At 39.7% G+C, this 18,323-nt stretch overlaps 1 protein-coding gene across 2 annotated transcripts in view; it reads right to left on the bottom strand.

The window, feature by feature from the left end:
- Positions 1-18,323, bottom strand: part of DPP6 (dipeptidyl peptidase like 6) — a 424,897-nt gene that overhangs the window by 66,410 nt on the left and 340,164 nt on the right. The window lies entirely within an intron of this gene.

Raw genomic sequence — 18,323 nt, 5'->3', positions numbered from 1 at the left:
CACCTCCCATGGCAAGTCAGAGGGTATGTTGAGGTTTTAGCCCCCGTCCCCGACTGCTTCTGCCCACCTACGCTGAAAGAGCAGGGGTCAGAGCCGCTGGCACACACTTCACTTTTCCCTTTGCAGTGAGGAGAAGTCTGAATAATTCTGTAGTTTATCCAAACCAGGATTTTCCAATGAACATAAGTCATCAATATCCAGTTGTATTTTTGTACCTAATGTTTAACACATTCTATGAGTTTCTTAAAGATGTGGTACATTGCTCATTATAGGCAATACTCCCAGTATGTCTACATTCCCTAACTTTTTTTTTTTTTTTTAATTTATGACAATTTTAATTTCCTTAGAGAGTCCAAAATTTGTGTCTCTCATGACTGCTGGTTTTACTTTAAAGCTACAACAATTAGAATTTTCTAATGAGACTTTTAATTGGATAGTGAACTAATACCAGATGAGGTTAACTATTCATACTGGCAATGGAGTTCCAGAGGTTTGGGATTTTTTCCTTAGTTTTATTGCACTGGTTTTTGTTTTTCTACTCCTGGTTGTATCTTGCTTCTCACAGTCATACACTAGTTTTATTTCCTACAATCTTTTAATTTAAGTCTGCAAAAATCCCATCATAACCATTCCTTTTCCATTCCAGAAAATAAGAATTTCTGGGGAAAAAAGAAAATTGACATGGATAGGGAAATATACACAGAAGCGCATGCACACACACGCACACACGCACACATACAGCCATGCATAAGAGCAGTTAAAGCAGAAAGAAATCGTCTGCATAATTGCATCTAAAACTGGCAGGAAAAAAAGCTTATTAAAAATGAATATCACAGAAAGGCAATTAAGTATTTTAAGGGGAAAAATGATTAATTAACTGCAAATTATAAGTATTACTTTGAACTGTTTTGTGCAGAACAGTATCAAATTACTAATTATGCTTGCCCGCTTTGTTCAAAGATCATGAATGTGCATTTTAATTTACACTGGAGTAAGCTAAATATGCCATGAACCAGCATGTAGAATTTGGCAGAAATCACTTGGGATGAGGGGGGAACTCCCCTATTACCATATAAATGACATACACAGCGTTATAAATGACAGGCATTAGATCCAGCTCGTATTGTTCCTTAGGATGTAGCAGGCAAATACCGGAAATTATAATGGAGCTTATAACCTACCAGATAATAAATGCAACCCATACGCCACAAATCCCCACCTACCAAAGATAATTTTGCGTGCTGGTTTTTGCTGATTAAAGGTGGCTTTGGAAAACTGCCCTCCCTTTCCCCCTCTTTATCTGCTGCATTTATTTGCAGGGTAGATAGCTCCATTTTATTCTATGAAACAGCTTAAAATAACTCATGTAGACTGGTCTTTGTTTCCAAGAGCCTTCATAGTCTACGCTACTCTTAAATACTTCCTACTTGATATCAAGGACAATTCCAGCATTAAATATGCCTCATATACCAACTGCCAATTTTAATATATATTGTCCATTTCTTTTTCTTTCTAAAGCTTTCCTGATTTCTTTTTTTTTTTTTTTCCTCACGGCAGCTTTCCCCTTGAAGACACAGCTGCTTTGGGCTGCGTGAAAGTCCTCGTCCACCGATGACTCGTGGGAAGGGCATTCCCCAAACTGGGTAAACTGCCCTATTTCTGTGGGAACAGAGACCAGCATATGTGAATGTCCATCAGAAGAGGAGGCTGAGATTTACTTTTTTTGGTATCTTCTTAGTTTCTCTGTCATTTCTTCCAACCCCTGAAGATTATGTGCTGCAGTGTGTGGTTATAAATTCTAGCTTATTTGTCTGCATGCCAGGTGTGAGGTACCACCTTGATCAGGCTTAGAAGAATTCCAGTGGTATGTTAAAATGCTAGAAACAAGGTTATGTTATGAGGCAGATTTTTATTATTTTTCAGTTTGAAGAACATTTCTTTAAGGAATGTTACCTGAAAGTTTGGCTTCTGTTTTACAGGTCTATGTTCACTAACCAAAAAAGGGGCCATGATATACTGCTATAAACACAACCACTCGGTTTACTGATAGCCTGTAAATTATCTCTCCATGCATTGTGCGCTCAGAGAGCTGGCTTAGTGCAATTTTAAGTCCAAATCCATAGCTGGCATAAATAATGTATTTACTGATATATATTAGCTAAGGATCTGCTGTTTGTTTCTCACTGTAATGTAAATAAATACAACAATAATACTATGCTTGTCCAATAAGGACTTAATCATGTGTTCTTAGAAGCCAAATCCACCTTCTTTATTCCTGTGAATGTGCTACATGATTCAATATTTTCCACCTGAAACCAAAAATAGACATTTACATAACAAAACTATGCAATCAAACAACTGTTTTATGCTTTTCTTTCTCTTCCAAGTAGTCAGTAACCTTCGTGCTGTTTCCTCTATTCTAAATTACAAATGTAAGCTGAGCTAGACAGCTGGTGACTTGCGGTATTTTTCAGGCACATTTAGCTGGGACTTTTTAGACAAAGGGCTAGTTTAGCGTCTAAATCAGATTTCTGCAGTGTTTTCAAATGTTGTCTTCTTCTAGAGGATAAGCATGTCCTGCCATAGGACCGGGCTGGTCAGGGACAATCTCTGGATGTCCCAGGAACATCATTTTGCCAGAACCGAAGTCAAGTGTGTTGTCATCTGCTGTTTACCACAAACCACTCAGTGAGCTTATGTTGGTGATTTCAGTACAGTCCAAGCACATAAATCATACAGGAGAACATCAGTTCTGAGATAGAAAGAAAAAGGTTGGTGGTTTTTAACCCTAATATGCTTAGTCAGGGGTAGTGCTCTTAGTTAGGCGTCCTGCGCAGGTTCCTGCCCAGCCTGGGCACCTCTCAAGTGCTTTGAGATATGTGGCTACCATCTGTCACCTTGATTCTTTCATCCTCTCCCCAGGGAAAGGAAATGTGCTGTGACTAGGGCCCCACTGTCTTCTGCAGGGGCCCTTTTGAAGATTTATTGTTGAAATACTTCCTCGCCTTCTTCGGTGAGCCCTCACAGACATGCCTTACAGGCACGTTGCCGATCACCTTCCCCTCTTGCCTGGCTGTCATACAGAATCGGTAGCGTTTCCCAATTAAGAAGAAATCGAGAACATTTCTCTCCATCCCACACACCCTCCCTCCTTCCTGCAGTTTCTTTTCAGTCTGAGGTGCTGTGCAGAATTGCTGTGTTGCATGATCTGCTCATTAAAGGTAATCTTGGGCCTCTGTAATGAGTAGATCTTGTACTACAACACTTCCGAATGGCAGCTTAGACTCTAAGAAAATTTCTAGTAGGTCTACATTTCTATCTTATTACTCCCACTTCTCATCTGGTGCCACATGCTCTACACTAACAGAGGGAGGGTAACTCTTTTAAAGTTCTCCTTTCTCCTTTTAGGGATTTATTATTCTTTCTTGCATCATTTTATAACGCATGAAAGCACTGAAGCAACTCTGACACATGCCATATTTCCTGGGTTAACTATTTGATAAGTAAACGTGTGGGTCAAGTGCTTTTAACAAGCAGATAAAAATCAGGCACCTAAAATTCACTAATAGGCTCTTAAACAACAGACGTCCCATTTTTGAACATGTGGAGTTCCTACTCAAATAACATTTAACATAGTGTTTTAACTGAGTAGAGCGTTTCCATGATTGTTATTTTTAAAAGAACCTCGAATTTGTGAGTGGGTGGCAGTGAACTTCTTGCTTGTTCCAAGGAATTTGTCATTTGAGGAGGCCTTTAAGTAGAATGGTGTCAACTTCTGCTGCTGCTGCTCAGGGTCTGAGTTTTATTGTCAGCTCCTGCAATCCAGAGAAGCAGCTTTACTGACAGAACTGCCTAAGATTGTTAGAATTTTACCTAGTTTTACCCAGTAGCAGCACTGTGTTTTGAAATAACGGGTTGGACTGGCAATTTTGCAAGTTCATCTATCAGCAACAAAGTTTTCCAAATAAGCCAATTAAATAAAATAGTGAGAAACAATCTTCTCCCAAACCACTATTTGAGGCACTCTTTTTTTCTGACAGCTGTGTTGATAGAGATTTTTTTTTCATTGACCACAAGTATTCATTGTTGTCGATTGCAGTTATTTACTCCTAAATTGTAACTTATAGACCCTAAACAGGGGTGGTCTGACAGACCACATCCTTGGCATGTCCTTGAAAGCTGAAGACATCACTGGGAAATTACAAAGTCATTCCCTGCTCCTTAGTGCTGGAGAATAACAACTCCCTGAACTTACGCTTGACTCCCCCTGTCCTACCACTGGTTTTTATCTCCCTCAATCCAGTTGATGAGAGCTCCACCATTGCTCCAGCACCAAATATTATAGAAAAGATCAGGGATGCAAGAAAAGATCCTAAAAGACCTACATCTATCTGGAAAACTCTTTCTGCAAGGGAGGCACCATCCCATGTCCCAAGTGTTGTTTGCTCATGACCCAATCAGGGCAAGAAGCTCAAATCCCTTAGACTGTTATCTAAAGCCTCCACAAATCTTAGGACAACACATAGTGTCCTGGGGAAAGAAAGGCTGAGAGGATGGAAAGAAAAAAAAAAGTGAGAGAGAATTTTTGAGCACATTAATTAATTCTTCCCTGCCCCATGTGCTGCAACTTTGTTTTGTGCCTCTACGGGGCAGCACAGCCTCAGCTAGTACAGCTGAAGTAGATTACTTATTTGGGATACAGATCTTACGTCCTTTCCTATTTCCAAGGTTTCTAGCCAGCTTGCAATATGCCAGACTAATGCGTAATAGTCTCCAGGTTGCTATGGGTCAGTTCAATAATCAAGTGAACTTTAATTTTTAAAATGAGATATTGAATCTTTTAAGTCATCTCTGAGCCTAGAGTCTGAAGCAGAGACAGAAAAATCAAAACAAATGCAATAGATATAATGATCTCTAGATAATTCACATCAAGCAAGATTCATTGCATGGTCTGTTTTCAGACTGTTGCCCTCAATTTTAAAAGCACAACAACATGAAAACATGATATTTTGCTTTTAGGAGCTGTTTTTCTACAGTTCTTTTTTTTACGGGTTCCCTAAATCTGTAATCTACCTACCTTGAAAGCCTTCTCTAAAAAAATTCTTTTGATCTAGTTCTATACATGAACAACTGATACTGATTTTTTTTATTGCTGTAAAAGCAAACGTAAGACAATGACTCAGCTTTGAGGAGAAGAAAAATTAATGTAGGAGGCAAATATTTATGAGTCATATATATAAAAAAGTGAAGTCCTGAAGTGATTTGCTCCTGTTTTCCAGGACTTACAAGTCAAGTCTCCAAGGTGAGAATCTGTCAGGCCCCTTAATGGTGGAGAACAGACTCAATAACCTGGCAGAGCTGGGGGCACCTTTCAAATCCAGCTTTTGTCCTCCTGGTTGCAGGAAACCTCACGGGCTGGAAAGGTTTCTGGTCTTATTTAAGTCACTCCAGACCAGTCTAAGGTGTCCAGCCTTGCTGTTCAGTGATCCACGGAGACATATCCCTGCAGCCATGAATTCCTGGTGCCTCCGTGGCCTAATAGGAAAGGAGAGCTGCCAGGGAGCTTTCCTGTAGGCAGTCTCAGGACAGGCATCATGCTGAGAACAGCCAGATCTGGGTTTTTGTGCTCTTCTGTGCATTTTATTTGGTGTCTAGGGGCCAAGCTGAGAAAAACCTTGGGCCTGTGTCCTACTTTCTCTCCTCATGTCTAAAACCAGGTCAATAATTGCACCTCAGTTTGCCTGTTTCTAAAATGATGGTAATAAAGCCTGTTCTATCAGGAGAGAACGTGAGGTTTTATTAATTGATGATTACAAAAGACATTAAGATCAAGATAGAGTAATTGCCTCTGTGAAGGTCATAATTAGACATGTACCAAGAAATAGAGCTGAGTGCTATCTGTGATGCTCATTTTAGCTTATTCTTATATTTTGGCTACAAATGTGTGGGTGCTAAGGAAAGAGCAAGAATTTTGTTACACTGACACTGCATGACTCAAGGCAAGTGATACCGTACAAATCAGAGTCAAAAGAAAGGTTCACACCTGTGTAAAGGATAAGAAGCAGACCTCATAGAGAAGTGGGACAGACATCGCCAAAGGGAAAGCACAACACCTAAGATATGAAGTGTCCTCCAAAAGTATTTCTGTCTCTTCTCTGAATGTGCAGAGTAGGGTGCATATCTTCAAATCTAAATGTCTAAATGAGGTGCTTAAAGTAGGATGGGGCAGATTTAGATATACTTAATATTTTGTGGAGAGTTCAAAACCAAAAATGTTCTTGGCTATATTTTACTCTCCACAAGAGCCAGCTTTGGCAGCTGACACGAAGGAGGTACAAGGCCATACCTTCATCCCCTGCCCTTTTTGGGGTGCTCTTTTTTGGCTGATAGCAAGCTAGGCAGTCCACACTCATGCCAGTCCCAGTTGCAATAAGGTTTCACTGGAGAGGCTCTGTCTATTCTCCTTGGCTGCATCTCAGCTCAGAGGCCAGCGCTAATCTGCTATCAGAGGGGATGGTGAAGAGCTCATCCAATTCAGGCTGTGAAACCAGAGTCTTTAATCCTAATAATTTCTACAGCAACCAGCTGCAATGTCACAAAGAATTATGATATAGAGCGGGGAGGGGGGAACAAGCTGACACATGTTCATGAATCCTAAATCCTGCTTTAGGCAGAACTGTAAGACTACCCATTTAAAAAATAATTATGTTTCTATATTGTGTGTTCTAAAAAGTCCTTTGTGAAACATTGCGGCCCATATTTCTAAATGTGATCGAGCTGGGAAGTATTCTAGGATCACAAGAAAAATTTGAGAGGAAGTAAAATTCGTGCAGAAACTTTGGAGACAATTTCAAGAAGACAAGCAACATAATGATGGATTTTTGTACTCATAAAAGCCTATAAATGACCCCATTTTAAAAAGAGAACTTTTTTAAAAATTCTTTTCTGTACTCTGTTCACTTTGCCCCTGAATATTTTATGTAAGAGTTAGAGTTTTGAATTAGACTTCAAGTAAAAATACCCCCCCACCACCAAAGAACCAACTGTACACGCTAACCAAAAGCAAAACGGGATTTCGTCTTGCAGTGCCTTTCTAATTAGGGTGCTCTTTGCATACTCTATTTTTCCGGCAAATCATACAGAATTCTGATTGTTTCCAGTACACTAATCAAATCCTTACTGGTAAGATAGCTACTTCTAGTTTTCAATATTTTTACCACATGGTAGCAATATGACTTGCACCTTCCTGGTAAGGACTAAGGAGGTGAGTTAGGTCTGATCTCCTCCTTCATAACTTCTTACTCACTCTGATGATTATATTTGTAGGTGGCAATTACAGCCTTCTGAGGTTCTGCTTTCCATTTCCTCTATAAATTTAATAGAGTATTGTTGGGTTTATTTTTCAAATAAACCCTGCAATGTTTCTAAGGACATTAAACTCTGTTATATAAAGGTTTTTATTTTAGCTAATGCAATATTGCATGTTTCTCTGATCTCTAATGAAGCTCTGAGGACCACTCTGGAATTACTCCTCTTTGCCAACACATGTTCATATGCCCTTCTGTATTAACTCCTTCTTTCTGAGATAGTTAATACCTCTCTCCCTCAACCTTCTCTGCAAGTCTCAAAATTATTAAACACAGCTTAAAAATAATATATGAAGCACAGAAGAGAAAAATTAGGAATATATATGTAGAAAGGAAGTAGAAAAATATTCATCCTAGAGGAGATTTATAGTTTTAAAAGAAAACTTGATATTTGAAAGATTTACAGGTATACTGGGCAAGATCTTTGTAAATAACAGGAAGGAGTGAACTTGTCTTCGTTTGAAAGGATTGTTCTATTGTAAAAATGAAAAAAAAAAATCTGTTTCCACTTTATTTTAAAATAGGTATCTGGAGACTAAGTCTGAAGTACTTTTTTAAGTACAGTATTTTTTTTTTCTGCTTTCTTTTTTCTTTGTGAAAGTCTTGATATTTCTGACTGGAGTATAAATATTGCTAATTCTCAGCAGAAAGATACCATTCTCTGGTACCCAGCGCAGGCACCCCAAATTTAATTGGTTGCCCTCTATGCACTGCAGGTGCATAGCCATAGAGGAAGCCTAACTACATCACAGAAAATTTTATGGGCAGAACTGCAATGCCTTTGGTGCTGAGTACTATTAAAAGCTTTCACTGACATAAAATCTCCAGAGTCTTTTAAAAGTGAAAAGAGATTCTTTCCAAATCCACAATCAAGGAATTCTTTAATAAAAAGCATTTTAAATAATTATGAATTAATTATGGTATTTAGCTCCCAGCAGCATTTTGTGTTGCTATGCTGTTTGATGTGATTCAAAACAGTAAACTAAGATTTTCCAGGGCAGATCAGCGTGGAAAACTTCTCTTACGATTGCAAATTTTTAAACTTTTCGTGATTGGGAATCAGGGAACAACACATTTTCTGTCATTCTCAAAAAGAAAAGAAAAAAGTAGTTATAACAAAATTGTCTGTTAGGCAATCAACAGCTTATCAAAATGGCAATGGGAGTTGCCTTGAAGCATAATTGGTCAGCGCCAGGACAACCCAGAGGAGCACAGAAATGGCCTCAACCCCTTTAGAAGAAAAAGCCTGGAAAGAATGGTGTGCAGCCCAATTTACATTGAGGTCCTAGGGTGTGATGCAAAGGGTCTGCCACCTATTTGGCCTCCGTTCCCTGCTATTATGCCCTGGAGGATTTGCACCATGTTGACAAACGGTGGTTGTAAACCTGCTGCAATCCTCTCCACAGCTTACAGGTAGCTGCCACCCCTCGCCTGGCACACGACAGCCCACGCGTACCTGCCTGCTTGTGTTTTATTACTTACCCATCTAGAAGTTTTTAATACAGTCTCTAAAATATGCTGTTTTTCTCCACTTTTGTAATTGCTTTTGCTATGTGGTGTAGTTTCAGATTGGTTTCCCTTGTAGCCCAGTATCCATTGAAGACTGGAAAACAGCTGGTGCAGAAGCTCTGCCATATGGTAGTTACTTATAGTGACATAAACTAATTGAATGTTGAGGGTGATATTACCCTGGATGCTTTATCTTTTAGTAACTGCTGGTGTGTCAATCTGACTGCTTTAAAAACGTACCCTTGTTCTTCAGTTCTCCTGATCCAGAACAAAACACAGGTACAAACGCCTCCACGTCCTGACTAGTACTGACATTGCACTCAACATTTGCCTTCTTTGCCTCAATTTGAAAAATACATTGTACTACAACATCCACATTCCTTGCAAACTAAAGCTCCCCGATCGCTGCTTTGTGGAAGAGATGGCACTGGAAACACCAGCGTGTAAATCAGCCCTAAAAGCCTCCTCTTTCGCAGGTACCGGGACCTGAACTTGTGCAGCTAGAGTTCCTCACGTCACGTCAAGCGTATGGAGTGCAGATAGCAATTCTGAAGCTCACATTTCAAACACAAAGATCTAACCCCCTGCCCGTTGTGCTGGAGGAAAGAGCCAGCTTCAGCTCTACTGGGGTGCCCTGATCCGCCCCAATACATACAGGAGTCTTTTGCCTTTTGCATTTCATGGGCCATTATTCTGCTTTTCCACTCAGAGACCCTCTTTGACCTATGACTGTTTCCAGCTGATATTAGGATTTGGAGCTGCAGTTTCTTAAATGCATTTTAATTTGTTTTGTTTTATGTTGTTTTTCATTGGGAGAGCTGAGCTATACGGATTATCAACTCATGAGCTGATTTTTTGCCACAATTTCTGGTATTTTGATTTTGCTATAGTTAACAGAACAGAGAGGTCATTTCTCTAGTAAGACTCACATTTCTCAGCACAACTTTCATCTCTTTCATATATAGCTTTCACATATTCTAATTTGGACAGAGTGTATTCACTGTTGCTTCTTACAGCATATACCTTTTATTTAGGCCAAAGAGCAGTGAGACAAAGTGGATGGCTATTTAAACAAGGAGTAGATTTTTCCACTGGTTGCTAAGCAAGGTTGCAATGAGGAAGAATCAATACACCATGAAAAAATTTGCAGAAACTTACTTTTCAGGACAAATTGGTGGAATTATGCACTAATACAATTTTTCTGTGACTATCTCTTAATTTTGGCTAGTTTTCTTTCTAATATTTTAATCATTCCTTGCTAGCAGCATTTTTCAAATTATAAAGCTTGGTTGCATTCTTTAAAACATATTTTTAACCAGAAGTTCATAGAAGAAAAAATTTGTCAATTTACTTCTGAGTAATAACGAAAGAAATGTAAACATGATAAAGAACTTAATTCTCTGCTACATAGTCGTAGATACCCTAATTACATGTATTTACACCATTGCACATATAAACAGGCAATCTGTAACCATATAAACAGGCATTCTGAAACTTTGGAAGGGATATTTCAAAAGCTTCTACAGTAACTTTGTAATCTCAGAGTGAACGTGTTTAACTGCAAAGAGATCAGAAAAAGTCATCAAACCATATGTAAAGTGATATAACTGTAGGTCTGGAAGAGACCTCAAAGGAATTGTCTAATCTCCCCCTTGCACTGAAACAGGATTGACTTTTATCTCACCACCTATGGCAGAAATCAGTCCGACACGCTCCAGCATAGCCCCCATGACACGGATTCCTACAGTATCCCTGGGCAACACGCCTTAACAGAAATATTTTTTCTTCGAGTACATTGTTTTGGTGAGAATTAACTCAATTTCTCCTTATCTTTTCTTTAACAATTTTCTACAGCCTGGAAGACTGTTGTGTGTGTCATGCCCCCCAAGCTCATTTCTAGCCACACAGAAATGATGCAATTTTGTTTTATCAATCATTAACATGGTCACTTAAATGTTTTCCACATCAAAACTCCTGGAGAAAGGTCTGATCAAATATGTATACAAAACACATAACAAGAACTGATCTGTGGATTTTTAGAGGAGTGGGTTGGTTTAGAGCCACATTTTATATTTCCAAATATAAATAAAAATGAGATTTCTGACCTGTAGTTGTCCCACCCCTGTTTTATTTTAAGAATTTTCATGTCATGCCACTGGTATGACTTTATGGAGAAAATATATGGTGCTTTAAATTTGCAAATGTTGCATAACATCCATAATCTTTTTCTCTGGGAATACTGTAAATTTAAGATATTTCCTATGCAAGCCTGCTGACTGTGGACCTATAGCATGAATATTACAGCAAGATCCTTCTGCTAGGCACCATGGGGCAGATTCCCAGCACTTCTATTAGAGGCCATGGAGTTATTCCAGACTATTCTGTAATATATAAAGCACTAATATATTCGTTAGTTATTAAAAATAGCAGCATTATCAGAAAATGGGGACACAAATCTCCAATACAGTGTTTAACCTAAGGCTACTGTAAATGATATTGGCAAAGAGAAGCTGAATTTGTTACAAGCAGGAACCCCTGATAGCTCTGAAAGTTATACAGTTTCCAACATACTATTTTTTTTAGAATTATCTGCCTCAGTGGTGGAAAATACACTTTCAGATATCTATGAGTTGTTATTTTTATTACTGAGATACTGATCTACATATTTTATTTGTCTTTTTTTTTATTCATGTGTTCCTGCTTAAATAGAGCAGTAGCTAACTGGTTAAGTTTAATTTTGTTGCATACTGCATAGCTCTTTTCTCACTTAAAGTAATTTAAGAGCTAACTGCATCCCTGACAATGCAGTAACAGTAAAATAATAGTAGAAAATAGAAGAGATTATGCAATAGAGGTGGGGTTAGGTTTTGTGCCGAGTTGCACATAAACTAAAGCTGCAGAGATTAAAAGACTTGCTCTGAATTTAAACTGATGTAACTGAGTGCAATCGGTGCTCTTGCATTTAGTATATACACAGAGAATCTCGTTTCAGGGAAAGTTTCATATTAATTTCAATAATCTCTTTAATCACACAGCCAAGTAGATCTTAACAAAAGTCACCAACAAAATGCAGCTCAAGAGATTGTTGCCTTATCTTTAAAAGGTCTAAATACTGGCAACTGCAGCATATGACACTTCTATTTTTATTACAACAAGCATGAAGATATCATCACCCTATGATAAAAATGAAGAATGAACTGCAAGATACTGTATGGAACTGTAAGAAATTATCTAAAATTTTATAAAAACAGATTACATTTATTTAACAGCTCCCCTCTGAATGTGCCCAAGCTGACATTATTTCCAGAAGGACAGTACATAATTCTAGAAAGGAGAGTTTTCTTTTTGTTATTGGCCTGAGCCAAGCTATTGTCAAGAAGAAGAACTTGCTACGATAAGGGACATCAGCACAACACCCAGCGAAGTGTTATGGCTCGAGGCTCTTCCTGAAGAAAAGCCCTTTTGAAAAGGACTTTTCTGAAAGGCATGTGCAAGCTTCTTCCATGCAACATACTGACAACCTCCGTGGCCGCCTTGCTGACAGTGCTGGCAGCCATGGACGGAGCTAGTGATATCAGCATGGACATCTGGCTTCCTTCCATTGCTCAGAGGAGACCACTGACCACAGTAAATAACACTATTTTCTTTCCAAAAGCTATTCGGAAGCGTGGATGATGGGAAACCAAAAATTAGAGGGTGACAGGTGTTGGATTTGGCTGGCAACCTCATTTCAAACAACCTTCTGCAGAAAGAGAAGGTTAAAGACTGGGCTACAGCGGGTAAAGTTATTGCTGTGCAGTGCCGGTTTTTGAAGACAGTCCAGACAACAGCGCATCATAGGCTGGCGTTCACGATGTGCGCCATAAACGGTTCAATTTTCTCTGGCTACGGCCAACTGAGTAGGGCCAGAAGCCCATTCCAGGTGATGCAATCTACAATGGAAGCAACCCTATGACAAGTAAGCTTCAGCCAAAGCAAGATGTCGAGGGAATTTCTTCCAAGCCTTTCATTACGTGACTGGATGAAATTTAAGGTTCACTTTTTTCTTTCTGGTTTAATATGGATGAGGCAAAGTAATGCTGTAACTAGTGGTTCTTCCTTGCAACAGAATTATTTACAGGGGAACTATCCACTTCAAACACATGACTGAGATAAGACTGTCATTCTTACTTTGACTGCAACAGAAAGGGCCATTTTTTTTCACATTTGATTTAAATCAGCATGTAAATAAAGGTACACCCAAAAAATAGCCACCCACATTTCCAACAGGCAGCTACATAACAGCTAACTGTGAATTTATTGTCCCAAGTGCTACCTAACAGCTGCATGTACTTAATGGGCAACACTGAATGATGTCCAATATGCAAAGCAGAGGAAAGCTTTCTATTTGAATAAGATGACAACGTCACTGAAACATCAAGCTACTTTTGCTACCCTGTCTGAACAAGCACAGAAATCAGGGAGCAAATTCCGTGCACATTCTCCTACAGCCCTATATGAGCAGGTTGTACGTCAGGACATCCGAGCGGTTTCTAGAGGTTGGGTGCTTCTGTGGCACTAGGGGCATCATACCACGTTACCCTCTCCCCTACAGTAAAAGATGGGAAGAACTGTAAACATATCCACCTCCATGAAAAATATCTTTTGTGACTGAAAATATGAAAGTGCTTAAAAACAAACAAATACGCTCCACTATCGCAGTGAGTCTTCACATGCATTGCCAGTAAGCATTCTCCTGCTCCATCTAATCACCCCAGTAAGGCAGGTCCCTCTTAGCATCTGGAGTCCCAACTTTAGTATCTTCTTGGCAAGAGATCAATTTATCTTAAAGTGACGATTCAGTCTGATTCTTTATCTCATAGCCCCCAGCAGGCATTGGAGCTGTTTTGGGGGACTGTTTGATGGGAATGACTAGCTCTGCATTATGAAAAATTAGAATAATTTTTATGTTGACATTAAACAGGAATTTTAGGAACCATTTGCTCTCAGTCCTTATTATGAATGTCCCTTTCCAAATTCAGGTATAATTTGATCATCAAAGTTCCCATTTCCAGGAAAAAGAAGTTTAGAGTTCTAGTATTATATAATAGAAATTGAGCACACAGACAAATTTGGTAAGGCACTATATCAGCAGCCTTACCAGCATTTTTCAGCATTAAAATAATTTCCAGGCTCCCAGAATTAATACTTCCAAACTTAAGAAAAATATCCACTTCAGCTGCTTGAAACAGTATAAGCATAAAAGATACTAGTCACAATAAAGTGCTATTTGATTTTGCAGCTGTTACCGAGCGTCGCACCTCTGAGACTAGCCATACATGTTCTAAACATACTGTTTTTGTGAGAAGCTGCTTGGATTATAGACAAGCTTTTTTGTTATTACCACATTCTCTTTCTTCTCTTAATAAAGTTTAGAGAAGGAACAGAAATACTATCAGCACGAATGAGCCAATAGCTTTGGATGGGTAGTTCCCATAAGCTCAGGGACAGTTTCAGGGAAATACACGTGAAGGGAAACTGGGAGGTTTTTGTACTAGATACAGCCTTCAGCAAGATTTCTGCAGTTTCATTGTCTTAATGAAGATGACATCCTGGCCTCTCCCACCAGGTGTCACTGCAAAGTCGTATAAGAGGAGCAGTCTGTGATAGCGTACGATGCAAGCAGAATGAAGATTAATAAAATGCATATGACTGACAGCTGAAAAAGTGCCTCTTTTCGCCCCTCCTCTTGCTCCCAAGGCTAGCCAAAAATAAAACTTAACAACACTGCTGTGCATTAAACTCACAAAAGAACAGAGTATCAGTTTTATGTCATGGATATATATAACTCTTATTGCATAAGAGTTTTTAAGTAAATGCCATGTAAGACGTTATTGGTGCCTGGTTGCCAGCTGTTGTTCTCTCTTTTTAACGGGAGGATAAGGTGGTGTCCAGATGTCACAGCCCCCATGTCAGACTCTTTCAAACTGAGCCAGCACAGGGATATTAACTTCGAAATGATCTTTAGAGACTTACAGGACAAATCTTTCTGATCACTCTCTTTGACTGTGACATGAGATGAGGAAGTAATTCTTCCGTTTGGAAACCAAAGTCCCTAAAAATCAAACAAAACATGCCCTGTAGATCAAATTCCAAAATAGCTTCTAAGAGACTACTTCTACTCCTACAGCCAAGGACACATACAATAAAACAAAAGGAAAACACTCAGCTTCACAATCTATAGACAGAGTAAGCCCATCTAGAGCTACCAATTCTCTCCTGCCCTCCCACTGCTGAAGGAGAGGACATTGCCCAGCTCTGAACCCTCCACGTTTTCCAGGCAGCAGAGGATAATTGCAGCTCTGCAAGCTGTATATCTGTGTCTGCCAAAGCAGCTTGAGAGGAGGTCACACCACAGCTTTGTGCCGAGGCAGCGTAGGAAGGGCCCTGTCCTGCTTGGTGGAGCTTCGTAAGTTGGTTACCCTGCAGAGGTACCCCAGGTCTTGCAGCAGCGTGCCAGCTGGGCTGTTCCACAGTATCCAGCATCACAAGCTATACATGTGAATGAATCTAATGAGCCTCACAACTGTGGCAGAGGGATATTACAACTTTCCCTTCGTCGCGTACTAGCGACTAGCAAAGCCCACTCGTCTCTGTGCTTTCTCCCAAACTCTGAACATAGCCTCTCCAAGTGTCTGGTAGCAAGTGGAGACACTTGAATTACACCATGACAGAATTCATTTCTGGTGTGTAAGAAAAATGAAATTACTGTTGAAGAGCACTGTAACGAAGTGCTTAAATGAAATGAATTTTAGCTGCACTACCCTTGTTGCAATATACAATAATTTTTATTAGAGTAATAAATATAGATAAAGAACATACTCTTACTCTACCAATTTGAAAGCACTTTGTGCTTTAGCACTATCAGTTTTAAAATTATCTTGAAGCGTCATTGTTCCCAAAACATATGCCCGCACTAACAGTGGTCATACAACAAGGAGCGAAATATAAAACACTCTCTGCTGGTGCTATTCATTTAAATATTTAGTTAGTTTCAGCCTCAGAACTTTAAACTCTCTCTTATAGGCCATTACTCCTTTTTAATATAGGCATGTATCAGACACAGCACTGAAAATGTTAAGTTAAACTATATGAAAACATCTTAAATGTTTATTTCAGTAATAAAAGACATGCTTAATCTATGCTTTCATGTTGCAGTAATCTATGTATCAACCTATAACCTTCCAGCTAAATGCACTAAGTAGATTAAGCTCTGATTGATTTGAAGTGTTTTCCACTATATTATCAAAAGCCAGCAGCATAAATACCTTGAAGAATTTTTCCCCCCTTTGGCAGATTTACGAAAGCACAGCTTAGCTTGAATTGAAACGAACTCCTGCATTTTTACAGGGCAAAAAGCCTGTCAAATCTACTCTAGATCTGCTCTGCTTCTGGACTTACTAAAACCATCTGATTAATAGTATCGTGGATCTATCCTGTCACAAAAAAAGCAATCACTTTAACGAAGAGAAGCGGGTCCAGCATTCGTATCAACCGTTGAGTTGCACCAAAAGGTGGCACTGCTGGGACTGCAGTTTGCATAACAAAGGATGCAAAAAAGCTCCCAGAAAAGTGTGGGTGGGATGTTGCCGCTTGTGGTAAAAGATCTTACAACTTGCCTTCCTCATGTAGGAAGCGCCAAGAATATTTTGTGTTGCACTTGGGGAAAGCGAGAAGTAGGTCGCGAACTGTTACAGTAACCCGGCAGAGCACTCGGGGAGGCTCAGCTGCTTGCACTCACCAAGGTTGTGAACCTCAGCAACAAAAAGAACACAAGCGGGAAGAGCAACGCTTCCAACGCCTTGTGATCCTGCTTCAGCATTTATCACAGCTCATTTGCAGACTAGGTGGCGGAGATAGCTGCACAGATGGGATGAGATTTCCACATATGTTCGGAGTCCATGGCAGTAGCTTGCTGAGATGACGGCAGCGCAAACACAAATGTGGTTCTCAACGTCCAACCTCGCGGTAGTAGTGAAGTGTGGGAGCATCCCAGCTGCTGGTAGGGAGAAAATTCAGCCCCATTGAAAAAGACGGCTGCATTCTCATGGACTCCAGCAGGAAGATTTAATCTGTCTTCTTATCAAATTATCTGCTCTTATCAAATTATCACTTTGGAATATCCAATTTCTTGTGGGGTCCCCTCTGTTCAAGCTTTCAAAGCACTGATACCCGAACGCTGGGACCCATCAGATCCTGCCGCCCCACTGCTTGTTCACACCTTGGCCACAGTTTCTCAGTCCTGACTCTGGTCCCAGCCCCACCTCCATGACGACTGTTTTGATGTGCAGCACTGAGCGCTTCTGACTCCAGGGCAGCCGCCACTGCTGTTGCTCACTGAATAAGGACTGCAGCAGGTCCCTTGAGCTTTGAGGGGAAATATGAGGATGGAAGTCTGTCTTTGAGGTCAGGAGGAGGCTAAGATGTCAGTAGCTACTCACTTACGGAGGATGAGCTATAGAGAAGCATCCCTCAAAAGCGTTCACGCAGTTACCAGCTCCTGGGTTCTCCGAACCGGAATTCTGTAAGTTGTCCAAGGTACATAGGTGACATAACATAGGAGAAAGAGCTCAACTTATGCTGTTCGGCTCTGGATCTGAGTTCAGGTTCTGAACAAGACTCAGGGGTCTTGTTCGCTATATCTCAGGTTTTCTTTGGATCTCTCTTTATGTCAATTTTGAAGTAAGACAAGATTTTATTTAGATGTAAAATCTACTCAGACACAAAGTGGCATTTCCAAATGGATGCTATATTCTGATTCTGGCAAACCTTACTGTCAGGAATAACAGATATAGTGGTCCTACCCTGTACCTACTGTTTAGAGAGTACTGTCTGGTCTAGTAGATTCAGACTGTATTTGATCATAAATTCATTTATTATCTCAGTATATTAACATAAAGTTAACAATAAAGTTCATTATGAAGGACAAACCTGAAAGTCAATGCCAGCTAAGAAATTACCTGAGTAATAAAAATATGTGTCAGCAAAAAACAAGTGTCATCATGGGCTTGCGGGCTTGCTTGGAGCTCACCAGCATGACAAACTCCCCCTGTCAGCATGGGGCTGTGTGAAGACTGTGAGAAGACCATATGTACTAAATGATGTTTATCCACAAAATATGGTTACTGATATGCTCATTTGACCTGCAGAGTCAAACAGGACAGCTCACATCTTCAGCACCAAATGAATAAATAAATAAAAATTAAATAAAATTAGCATTTTGTAACTTATCCCCTAATCGGATTACAAAGTGCTTCACTTGCAAATATTCTGTGATATGATGTAAACACACATTTAAATATCAGAAGTATCTAAAATTGGTACCAGATATTTCCACTGATGTGTTTTCGTGAGTTTGTACACCGATGTGCGCAAACCCTGACACTGAATAGGACCTGCTTCTCTGGG

Source organism: Rhea pennata, chromosome 2 (genome assembly GCF_028389875.1).
Source record: "Rhea pennata isolate bPtePen1 chromosome 2, bPtePen1.pri, whole genome shotgun sequence".
Taxonomy (NCBI): Eukaryota; Metazoa; Chordata; class Aves; order Rheiformes; family Rheidae; genus Rhea; species Rhea pennata.
This window is presented reverse-complemented; position numbering and strand designations above follow the sequence as displayed.